Source organism: Physeter macrocephalus, chromosome 10, assembly GCF_002837175.3.
Source record: "Physeter macrocephalus isolate SW-GA chromosome 10, ASM283717v5, whole genome shotgun sequence".
NCBI lineage: Eukaryota > Metazoa > Chordata > Mammalia > Artiodactyla > Physeteridae > Physeter > Physeter macrocephalus.
The window spans coordinates 85645596-85656793 of record NC_041223.1 but is presented as its reverse complement, the minus strand read 5'-3'; the positions used below and the strand labels follow the sequence as shown (position 1 = coordinate 85656793).

Sequence of the window (11198 nt, the reverse complement as noted above, 5' to 3'; positions counted from 1 at the left end):
AACATTCTCTGCTACCTGGGAGCTTACATTCCAGTTTTAAAGCCAGCCAATGTGCAGAACATGGCAGGTCTGGAAACTCCCCTTGTGACCTAGGCCCTCACCCCCTGCTGCCCTGAGCATCGTTTTGAAGTCAATGTCTATTTTTCTCTTCACTGTATATATTAAATAACATAAACTTTTAACTTAAAAATCACTATGCCTCTTTAAATGAACAATGTGGTAAATTTTGGTCTTATAAACGGATACAGACATAATGTGCCACCTCCCTTACAATTCATCTGCTTTTTTCTCACTGATAACATTAATCTATCTTCTTATTAAAAAGTTTCATCGTGATTCATTCTTGAAGTTGGGAAATTCAGCTTTAGTTGTAAGTTTATTAGAGGTTCTCAGAATAATGCTCACACTTAAGACGGGGAAAAGGATGCCGCTGAATGGTAATATATTAACAACATGTGTTGAAAAATCGATTCCTTGTTGACTGTATACAAAACACAAATTTCTAATAGTTCTTAATGCACTACTTCCTCTATGGCTTATGTAGGAAATGCTTTTGTCTGAATAATCATTCCCAGGGGGTGGGGGAAGCCTTCAAAATAAATTCACTTTAGAGAGAGAGATGGAGAGAGAGAGAGAGAGAGAGAGAGAGAGAGAGAGAGAGAGTGTGAGAGAGAGAGAGAGAGAGCATGAGAGACTGATGACTATGGAGTACTGAGTCAGACCAGCACATATGCCTAGCCTGATTAAAGAACATAATTCAAAGGTAGCAATAGTATCTAATTATGTGAAATACTTTGTATGCTGTTGCTTGTTACCACATTTTAGAAATAAACTAACAGCAACAATGAACAGCTAGTCCAAAGGTTAAAGAAAACAACAGTGGGGGACTAGGTTTTTATTAAAGAAGAAAAGAAACCCCACCAAAACCTCTAATTGTCTGGATATTTAGGGAAGAAATAAATAACGATCACCCTCTCAATGAAATTACCTAGGCCTGTAAAGGCAAAGTGGGTTATCTCCCCTCCGTCTTTTTTTTTTTTTTATATACCTGGCTTCAGCACTTAATAATGAAGCTCAGGTTTTTTTTAGAAGTAATGGATTTACTTTACTTTATTTTATTTTTTTAACATCTTTATTGGCGTATCATTGCTTTACAATGGTGTGTTCGTTTCTGCTGTATAACAAAGTGAATCAGCTATACATATACATATATCCCCATTTCTTCTCTCTCTTCCGTCTCCCTCCCTCCCACCCTATCCCGCCCTCCAGGTGGTCACAAAGCACCGAGCTGATCAGAAGCTCAGGTTCTTGATGTCCCATCGCAGAAAGAATTCAGTGAGAGACAAAATGATAGGTAAGAAGTGGATTTATTTGGAGAGAAACACACTCCGCAGAGGGTGTGGGCCATCCCAGAAGGTGAGAAAGGCCCTCAGTCTTCTTGACTTTGGCTAACATACTTCTCTGCTTCCTTTTGGACTGGCGACATCTATAAAATGACCTCTTAGGAGGGATGAAATGATACATTCCCCAAGTCCTCTTTAGGGAAGGGGGCGCTATCGCATGTGGGGTATGAGTGGGGTGTGGGCATTTTTCAAACATTTGTCTCCCCACCCCACCCCCTCTGTAATGTTTTAAAAAAAATTCTCCTAGTCCCTCTGAACCATGTCACAGCCCAGTTACACAGGTCCACTGCCTATTAGAACCCACTTTTTAGGGAGTGAGAATAGATGGTCTCTAAAAGATCCAGTAGCGTTCCAGAAGAGTCAGTTTCTTATAAGAATGCTTTCATCTCTGTTTTCTTTTTTTGGAGTATAGTTGATAAGAATGCTTTCATCTTAATAGAAGTCTTTTTAAAAAAATCAGCGTTGGCCCAGACCCAGAAGGACTAAGAAGAATCTGAACAAATGCAATTTTATATGTGAACAGTAGTAAAGAAATTAGAGGGGGCGGATGAATGCTGTTAGTGTGGTGGGTGGGTTGAGGAGAGCTGAGACGTTTTCTCATTGGTTGAGGTGTGGGATCATCTAACCTTGGAGGTAAGTGTCATTTCTTTAAAAAGAAGGACACACACACCCCTTGTGAAAAGTGGCAGCGTTTCCCAGACAGACATCTGGGTTCTCTAGCATGTTAAGCCTCTTTTCGCAAGTATGCAACACTTAAAATATGCACTCTATCTATGCCTTTACATGTCTCCTTGGTCCAACTTCAGTTTGCATGTCAAAAAAAGGGTATCATTAAAAACGGTATCGTTAAACTGACAAATTGATCTCAGGAAAGGGGTCAACATTTTTAGTGGTATTGGCAAGATTTTTGTCAGGGCAATACTCTAGTCTGTTAGCCAGTAATGGTGTGTGGTTTTGTGTGTGTGAGCACGTGTGTGCATGTGTGTCTCCCTTCCTACTTTGTGGCTAAAAGACACTCTCTCAGGTCCTCTTACTGTTAACTTCACATATGTAATTAGTAAGGGAGTCCCAAGAATAGTTTTAAGCACACTTTTTTTCATGATTCTTAGTCTTGGAAGAGTCATACTATTTTCCGACATAGAATGAAGCAAATAAAAATATCTTGAGATATTCTTTATGTTGGAGTTCAGGGTAGAAGTGATCGCTCTCTGGCTTTGGAGACTGGAGGTTTAATGATGAGACAAGGCTGTCGACAACCAGAGGTGTCTGAAGTCCTGGTTTTCCTGGAGTGTTCTCCGTTTCTTGCTTTGAGTGAATGACCTGAGTGAGAACGCTAAGATTTACCTTTCAAAAACATAATGTTATAGACATTCCTTTATGATAAACTTACTTTAATAACAGTCAGGTATATAAGCTGGTTAAGTCTGATATGCCAGGTATAAATGTAATCTAGCTACGAATGCAACACATCAATGTAAAAAGCTGCCTGGGAATGATCTCTAACTGTGAATTTTCCCAAGAGTTGTCATACAGTTTTAAAAGCCTTTTCTATTTAAGACCGTCTATCTGAGAAAGCCTAATTGAGCAGAATATTGAATTGATAAATTGCTCTGCTCAAGGCAACTGCTTTGAGGTTCCAAATCACAATCTGCATTTAAGGGCTTCCAACAATAATTACCTCTGTGTAATGAGCAGCAGTCCTTAAAAGGGTCTGCCGTTTCCCCGCAATCTTTTACAGGGTGAGCAGAGCTGTATCCACTGATAACCCAGCTGCCGAGGAACTGAGCAGAGCCGGCTCCAAACTTCTCAGCTGTTGACAGGCTTGACTTGCTGAGAACACTGGTTAAATATAGCACACGCGAGCTCAGCTTCTCGACAAAGTCACTGCTCTGACAGTGCTGTGAAGGAAGCAGAAGATGAGAAACCTAATCTCAGAACCCAACACCTAGCAACAGTTGAAAAAACTTTTAAACAAAAGTCTGGGTGGGAGATATACAGCAGCCTCCAATTTCTGCTGATCAGGATTTCAGGGAGAAGAAGCTGCTTTCCCCTTCTCTCTACCCAGTTTCCTGCATGACTTCAGCTATTGGCTAGTCCTAGGAAAGAAAGTGGGAAAAGCTTTTTCCTCTGTATTCTTTTGGGCTGGATAGTTTTCCAGAACTCCAGTCTCTCTTGGGCTGTGGGGCAAGCCACTGGGTTCTTCCAAGGATAAGCTACTTCCATAAAGGACGTACCTTTGGTTAGACGAGCTGCCAGTCAGGTAAGACCAAAATACACAGCTACTTACTCTCTTAAGAAATTTCTGTTTCCACAAGAAGAGAGCTCTCTCCGATTCTGTGTTGTCTGTTTCCTTTGATTCTCACTGTTCCACTATGTGATAACACATTTAGGAAATATGGCGATCACTGTGAATTCTTTTTAAGGAATCAGAAAGTCATCTCTTTCTCAGAATTATCCGATTGTTTTCTAAACACAAAGATTGTAATGATGCTTTAATAGCGATCAAAATATTTCTGCCAAGTTATCATTTTCTGGCAGGTAACAGAAATACGACAAAGGACAACTTCACAGTCCTTTCACAATGAGGATGGCTAGCCAATGGAAGGGATATTTTCCCTAGAAGCAAAATAACTTTCATATAATGAAACTAGCTGAGCAACTTGTGTGGTAAATGAGAGGCAAGTCCTGCGTGGTGTTTGTGTTGCTGTGCTTTTGACTGGCTGGCTTCTCCTTTGCCGGATTCTCTGATTACACTGGTACACCTTGTGCTGGTTCTAACCTCGTTACGTTACAGTCACCCCGAGTGCTTCTCACTAGGCACAAGATATGCCTGGTTTCAGATCACTGCTTTTGCAGTTGTTGAATAGTATCCAGGAGAATACTATTTTGTGTTTTTTTTAAAAAGACATTGAGTAATTGCTTGCATATAGATGACACAGATTCTGATTTTTAAAACTCAAATTGAATGTATTAGAAAAAAATCTTTCTAAGTTGCACGTATGTGTGTATGAATGTGTTCACCATAGTGTGAAGGAAATCCTCCTTTTGTCTGGTGTATTGTCTCCCCTTCCATGAGTTTCCATGCTGTTTTATCAGAATTGCTTAGCGTGATCAATGTCACACTGAATCTGACAAAACTTATGGCTGCACATTGGTGACGTGGTTAGTATTGGTAACTCGTGTCTGTAGTTGGGTTGGATTTGTGTAAGAAGTTTGTTCCTCTAAGTGAACATGATAATTTGAAAAAATATTCTAAACTAAGGATAATTTCAAAGAAGATACAAATGCACATTTTAAAAGAAATGATTTGAGTCTATTTTGTCAACTTAAAGAAGTAATTTGCCCCAAACCAGTTTTGAACAAATTGTTGACAAGAATGTATCAACTCTTTCAGTAAATGTTTCTATTTTAAGAAAAACTAATTAAAGCTTATATATCATATGCTCAGAAAAATGAAATAGTACATACATTTCAGTACATATTATATTTCATGACTCTGATTGCATGATTAGTTTACAGAGTAAATGCAGCTAATCATGTATAATGAATGTAACAGTGCAAAATGCACTCTGGTAAACTTGGTATCAGAGAATGAAACTTCTGGTGCTTTAGTGGAGATGAAGTAGCTTTGTATTTAAAGAGTTTCAAAAAGTCTGAACTAAATGCTTTACATTTTTCTTGTTTTTATCTCAGGAAGGGTCACATTGTTGGCTTACAAATGTCTGTGTAAAGCCAAAATCTGCCATTCGTAGATTTCGGAGGCATGTAATTTCTTTTGGAGTTAGTGGAACAGTGTGAGGATAACTGAGTACAGCATTTGGCCCTGGGTGAAACCACGTTTCCTGATGGATTGATTTTTGAGTATCATTGTCTTCAGGACTGTAAGTTTACCCTTGAGAGTCAAAAATAGCTCAGGTTAGAGCACGTGCTTTCCTCCAGTTTATGAACAATCAACTGTGCAGGTTGTGTTCTCTCGTTCACTCAGGCTCACGTCTGTGTTATTTTGACCCTTGACCACAAGAGAGCCCATTGCCGTTTCTCCCGCCACCCTAAGGTCTGTTCCCTTCATCCTTGGTCTGGATTATAACAGAGCTGCTCTCCTTCCACCCCCACATTGCCAACCAGACCACCTTGCCCATGACCATGGGGTTAATTTCCTTATGCTTGTCTCTCCTACTCCTCGCTTATCTTTTGCAACTAGTTGCTGCCAAACACCTAGGCTGGGTATTTTGAGAACCTTCCATCATCTGGCATGTACTTAACTTTTCCAGTCTCAGCTCCCACTACTCAACAACAAGTGTCCCTCTGCTTCAGAGAGTTCAGATTTGGGGCCCTTCTCCAAACACCTACATACTGCATATTTCAATGCTCCACCTCTGCCCCTTTCATTTCCTCCTGCCTAGAACACTTTTCCTCCTCTCTCCTGTAGAGACTTTGCCCACTGTTTAAAACCCAGACCAGTGGCTTCCACTTTCACAATGATTTCCCAGACCATACCATTTAGAAGTGATTCCTTCTTGGTTTGGGCTGTTTGGTGCTCTGTTAGAACTAGGGTCCTTTGGAGCAGGGTTTACTTCTTTAAATTCAGAACAATTTTATGAAGGCGACCAGGTACAAAGCATTGTCCTAAGCATCCCTTGGCTCTGGAGCGGTTCGGCCCCATGTACCTTGTGGATGTTCTATGAACATTTTTGGCTCTGGATTTCTAATGATGAGCATGTGAGAAAGTATAGGTAAGTATAAAATCAAGACAAGCAACTATAAGTGTGGTTAATAGCTTTTAATCTCAAAAATTTCTCAGGGAAGGTCTTCATAGTTTTACCGAGTACAGAAAAATTACAAGTAATTGTGACTACGCTCGTGTACTTGATTGTGGAGACGATGTACTTCCTGGGAATGAAATAGGAAGGGGGATATATAAAGACTCTCTCTCTCTCTCTCTCTCTCTCTCTCTATATATATATATATATATATATATTTATACATGCATCTCCTGTGTATACACCTAGAGCTCGAAATACTATAACTCGTATACTTTTATCATCTTCTGGTACCAGATTCTATTTATAGTTACCTTTGGTACTATACATTTAAATCATGGTTCCTTCCATTTGTGGGTCATCATGGATTAAAATCTGGCCTTGAACATGAAAATATTTAAATATCATGCTTATCCCTTTTTATTTTTCCCTAAATATTTTAAAAAGAGACATTTCTCAGTTTTATTTTACATCACTCCTGAAACCTGTAGTCTTACTGTGTGAGATAAAGCATGATTAGTTCATGATTCTGAACTAATTTTTTCCTTGTTCACCGAAAGAAAAGAATTCTCTTTACATTTTAAGATGGCCAAGGAGTTTAAAATTACTCTTTTAAAATGGGTGTTCTTTTACTCTTTTAAATGGGTGTTCACCAAGAATCACTATGGGATTTTCCCAAAGAAATTTATGAAATATTTAATATATTCATTTAGCAATGATTTCCCAGTGGTTATAATTTTTACTTATTCTTTAGAAGTGATACTTTTTGGTAAAATACACGTTTTCAACTAATGCTAATTGTCTGTTTTGGAAGATGAGCATTTCTTCACAAAACAGTTGCCCTAAGAATTAAGATTTTACAGAGCTTGTTTAATTGACATCTTCACTAATTTGTCCCCTCTCTAACATGTGGGTTTGAAAACAGCAGCATCATGGGAAGTGAAGGGGTGAGCTTAGGCTGAGATCTATTTCAGCAGACAGGTTTAAGGGAAAAAAGGCTGGTGACAGCTTATGAGAAAAATAATACCTGAAAGCCCGCAACATACATTTGTTTATACGTTAATTATTTTTAAGATATGTAGCAGTGGAATGAAAGATAAGCTAATAAAATGTGTTTTGCTTCCTTATGTCTGAGCTGGATGTGTCATTCAGATGGAGGAGGCAGGAAAGGCTAATTGCATAGGCAAGTCAGACAGCCTGAATTTAGGTTTCAGCTCACTACGACCCTGGGCAAATTACTCTCTGTGCCTCAGCTTCCTCCTCTCTCAAATGAGGGTAGTAATACTAGCTTCCTCATAGAGTTGTCTTAAAGATTAAACGAGTTGATAAAACTTACAGTTGCCCAATAGACTTTTCAATCATTTCACGCTATTCTTGCTTTATTAGTACACCTTAAATATAGTTATCTGTTTAGTTGAATCTTTGTTGCACACAAAAATCTTAGATACAGACGGTTTGTAAAATCAGGCTCACAGATCATAGGAAAGACAGAAGAATGTATTGTTTAAATGTGGAATCCTGTCAGGGACATACTTTGCTGCTGTGTACTCCAAGCAGACATAGTTTGAGCTCCAGCCAATAATTTAGTATGGAATTTATGTTTCAATCCCTCCGTTATCACTCAGCAGTGTGCTGTCTTATAGAATTATTACTAAAAAGGCCAAGAAATCACCCACAGCATAGACTGTTCCATGGTTTCTATATTTGCACTTGGAGATAAAGTGTGTTTATACGTAGCGCTTGGGTATCTCTTTTATAGCCGACTACGCTGGGAGACTTCCTCTTCCAAGGAGGAATATATTATTAAATTTATCATTCTTTATTTCTTCCCTTAGATGTTTTGTTTTGTTTTACTAACCTAGTAACAGATAAAAATGAAAAGACCAAAAAAGGTTATCTCACACTAGCTTCAGCCTCACCAAATACAAGTGAATTCTTGCTACTCATTGCCCTTAATCCTGCTCATTCCTCTTAAACATGGCAAGAAAGTATATTCCAAAGCAAAAAAAGAGTGTTACCTCATAAAGATGTATGAGTATATTATGGGGTGCTCACTATTCTGTATATTTAACTTAACAAAAATATATGAAGCAGTCAAAAGTGGAGAAGTTTCTTAGTAACTTCTACTAGCTTATGCAGGGTACTCACAGTTTAGACCTGTCCATTTTGCTGCTTTATTTTTCACAATTGAAAGGATGAGTTTCTAAAAGATAAGGCAAACTGAATTTCAGAATAATCATTCTCTAATGAAGACCTTGTTTTAGAAAGAAAGAAAGAAGAAAGGAAGGAAAGAAAAGAAAGAAAAGAAGAAAAGAATTTTCCTGGCTTTAAAGAATACATTATAAAGGCTCTAGGGCAAAAATATGGGAACCTCAGGAAAATATATTGGATTATGTTCTTCTTTTTCCCTTAAATGGTCAGTCCTACTCTTTAGCTAATCAGAGAAGAGAAAAGGCTGCAGGCAGAATACAACTTTCCCCATGGCAGTAGCTGAGGCAGTGTAATTTCAAAGGCTAGGCAGCGAGTTGTGTAAGAACTTAGAATAAGGAAAGTCCAACATGAATTGGGCAGCTCCAGTTGGCTGTTGACCAGCTGATTGCAGAACTTGAGAAACTCCCAGGAAAGAGATGAAGAAACACGATATTAACCAGCACTCCAGTCCCTGAGAGCTTTGTTTAAGCCACAGCAGCACTGAAAAGTCAAAAGAACGTTGGTGTTGCGTTTCCTTTTTGGGAAATGGTGTCAATGTGCATAATATTGTGTGATTTATGTGTTTCTGAGGTCTGTGAAAGACAGACTTTAAAAAGAATTTTTAAAGCTAATGCAGAATTTATCTCCAGTGGTCTGACTTTCATTGAACCCTTAAGGTTCAGGGATTTTTCTGTTTTTGCTTTTTTGCTCAAATTCTGTCACCTACCTCCTTCACCAAAACATAGATGAAAACAACTGTTGCTTCACTGGCCAAGGACTTTATATGTCTACACTTGAAAATAGTCTTTTTTTTTTTTTTCTTTTTTGCTTTTTCAATAATTGTAATCGCAATCTTTCGATCTTTCCAAGTTACTTTGAAGAAGTGCATTATCTGCTGCTTATCTTTGTAAGGAGCAGGTGAAAGAAAGCCATGAAACGGACATATCAGAGTTGGCAAAATGCATTCTTTGAAAACTGATTTGCTACAGATTTAAAGCCAAAAGGCAATTTGATTGAAAACAGTAGACTGCTGACATCACCAAGACAATCAAATTACTGCCAACTTGCCTTGTTTATATAAAAGATCTTTGCAAAAATAAGGTCCCCCCCGCCCCGACACACACATGAGTCATAGGCGATACAGTAATAGGGATAAATGGACTTTATTTTTCTTTATATGTCTTTAATATACTTACGTCTTAAGTAACTCCTTTTAGGGCCTGCTTCTTTGACTGAGGTACAACAGGAAAGGAAGAGGCATTGCTGAGTTCATAATGCTATTTCAGTGTGGCAGCCTAAGTACATGAGGAAATGACACCCCGGGCCTGTATTTGGAGCCTTGCAGTTACTGTGACGACAACACACACTAATGGAAAACAAAGATGGTCTGCTTGCCAGCACAAGCCAGGAAGAGTTTTGCCAGCTCAGATTTTTCCTAATTATTCTATACGTCTTGAAATGTGACACTTGAGATATTCAAGGCTCTTTGTGTTTCATTAACTGTTTAGTGAGTGACGCATGCTTCACGGGCAGCCTGGAATTTGGACGAGGGAGAGGCCTTTACGTATAAGCTTAACTTTCACAGGCTGTCTTGATAGATCTCATCCTCTGGTTTGGACACCGCCAGACCAACTGCTTTGGTCACAGCCGGTTGTTTGGTCCTTAAGGAAGGCAGCTGCTTTGTTAGAATTCACTCCTCGGGGGCCCCTCAACCTTGGTGACAAATCCCTACCTTCCATATTCTGTTCATTCCACAGCTCGTTGCCCAGCATGCCAGGTGTTCCTACTAATGACTGGGACATCTGAATCCCAATTCTTATATAGTGATATAATAGATAATATAATGATAATAACAGCTACATATAATATAGATTATCTACTTAATGTATGTATTATAGAGCTATGCATAATTATTTAGTATATATACGTGATGCCAATAATAGCATATACTGGAGATTTTTCTGTGCCAGTCACTTTGAATGATTTTATTTACTTCTCAAAACAACCCGATGAGGCACTATTTTTATCTCTTGTTTTATGGATTAGAAAAATGAGGTTTATAGATGATAAGTAACTTGCTCAGTGGTAGATTTGAGATTCTAACCCAGGCAATTTGATCTTATTTAGCCCATATTTTCACCACTTTCTTGTAATGCAAGCAGTTGTTCAAGGAGGACCTCTACCTCGGTGACTGTGAGACATTTTGGTGAAAGGTGTCAAATGTGACCCTGCAGTCTGAAAAGATTCTCTAAGAGCAAAGAACAACGAGATTTGGGGTCAAAAGGCCAATGGGGCTCTTCTCCAGGGTCCTGAAGTGGAGCCAGAAGCTGTAATGGCCTGCGGAGCTGGGCAACCCAGGAAGAGCTAGACCTGGGGCCCTGGCACACAGAAGCTCTTCTTGCACAGTGGTGGATGGCACGTGATTCTCGGCTTCTACACTGCTGAGATGATTCTCTGGAGAAGGAAGACTTGGAGCATTTGAATTTATGATCTATTATAGGTGCTATTGTAGCCAGATCCTTTGATGCCATTGGGGGTTTTGGTCTGTTGTTGCTCCTGTTGACAAGTTAGAACTCCCCCTTCTATTGTAAAGAAATGCTCTGCAGATCTCTGCCTTGGTCATGAGCATTCTGTTTGTTAAGTGGTTCAAGAGAGAGTCCTGCAACAAACTTATTCCAGCTGTTGGTAGCAGTAATTCTGGAAGAAGCCTTTGGTGGTGTGTGTAAGTTTGTTGGGGGAGGTACTGAGGAAGGGGACAGAAAGTCTCATTCTGTATAAGAGCCCTTATTGACTCCCAGTAACTTTGTTTAGGGAGTGAGTTGTCAACCTAACAGCATGTTGTTCC

General features: G+C 39.1%; 1 long non-coding RNA gene across 2 annotated transcripts; it reads right to left on the bottom strand.

Moving 5' to 3' along the window:
* Positions 1 to 2563: 2563 nt before the first annotated feature.
* LOC114486994 (uncharacterized) lies at positions 2564 to 10197 on the bottom strand. 2 transcript variants are annotated; one of them, XR_003681556.2, is made up of 5 exons: positions 9550 to 10197; positions 8312 to 8854; positions 3691 to 3869; positions 3082 to 3301; positions 2564 to 2723 (listed from the first exon to the last, which is right to left on the bottom strand). It is a non-coding gene; the product is annotated as an uncharacterized lncRNA (long non-coding RNA). The 2 variants fall into 2 exon arrangements; XR_003681555.2 differs by having other exon boundaries at positions 8312 to 8366; positions 9550 to 9729.
* Positions 10198 to 11198: the final 1001 nt, after the last annotated feature.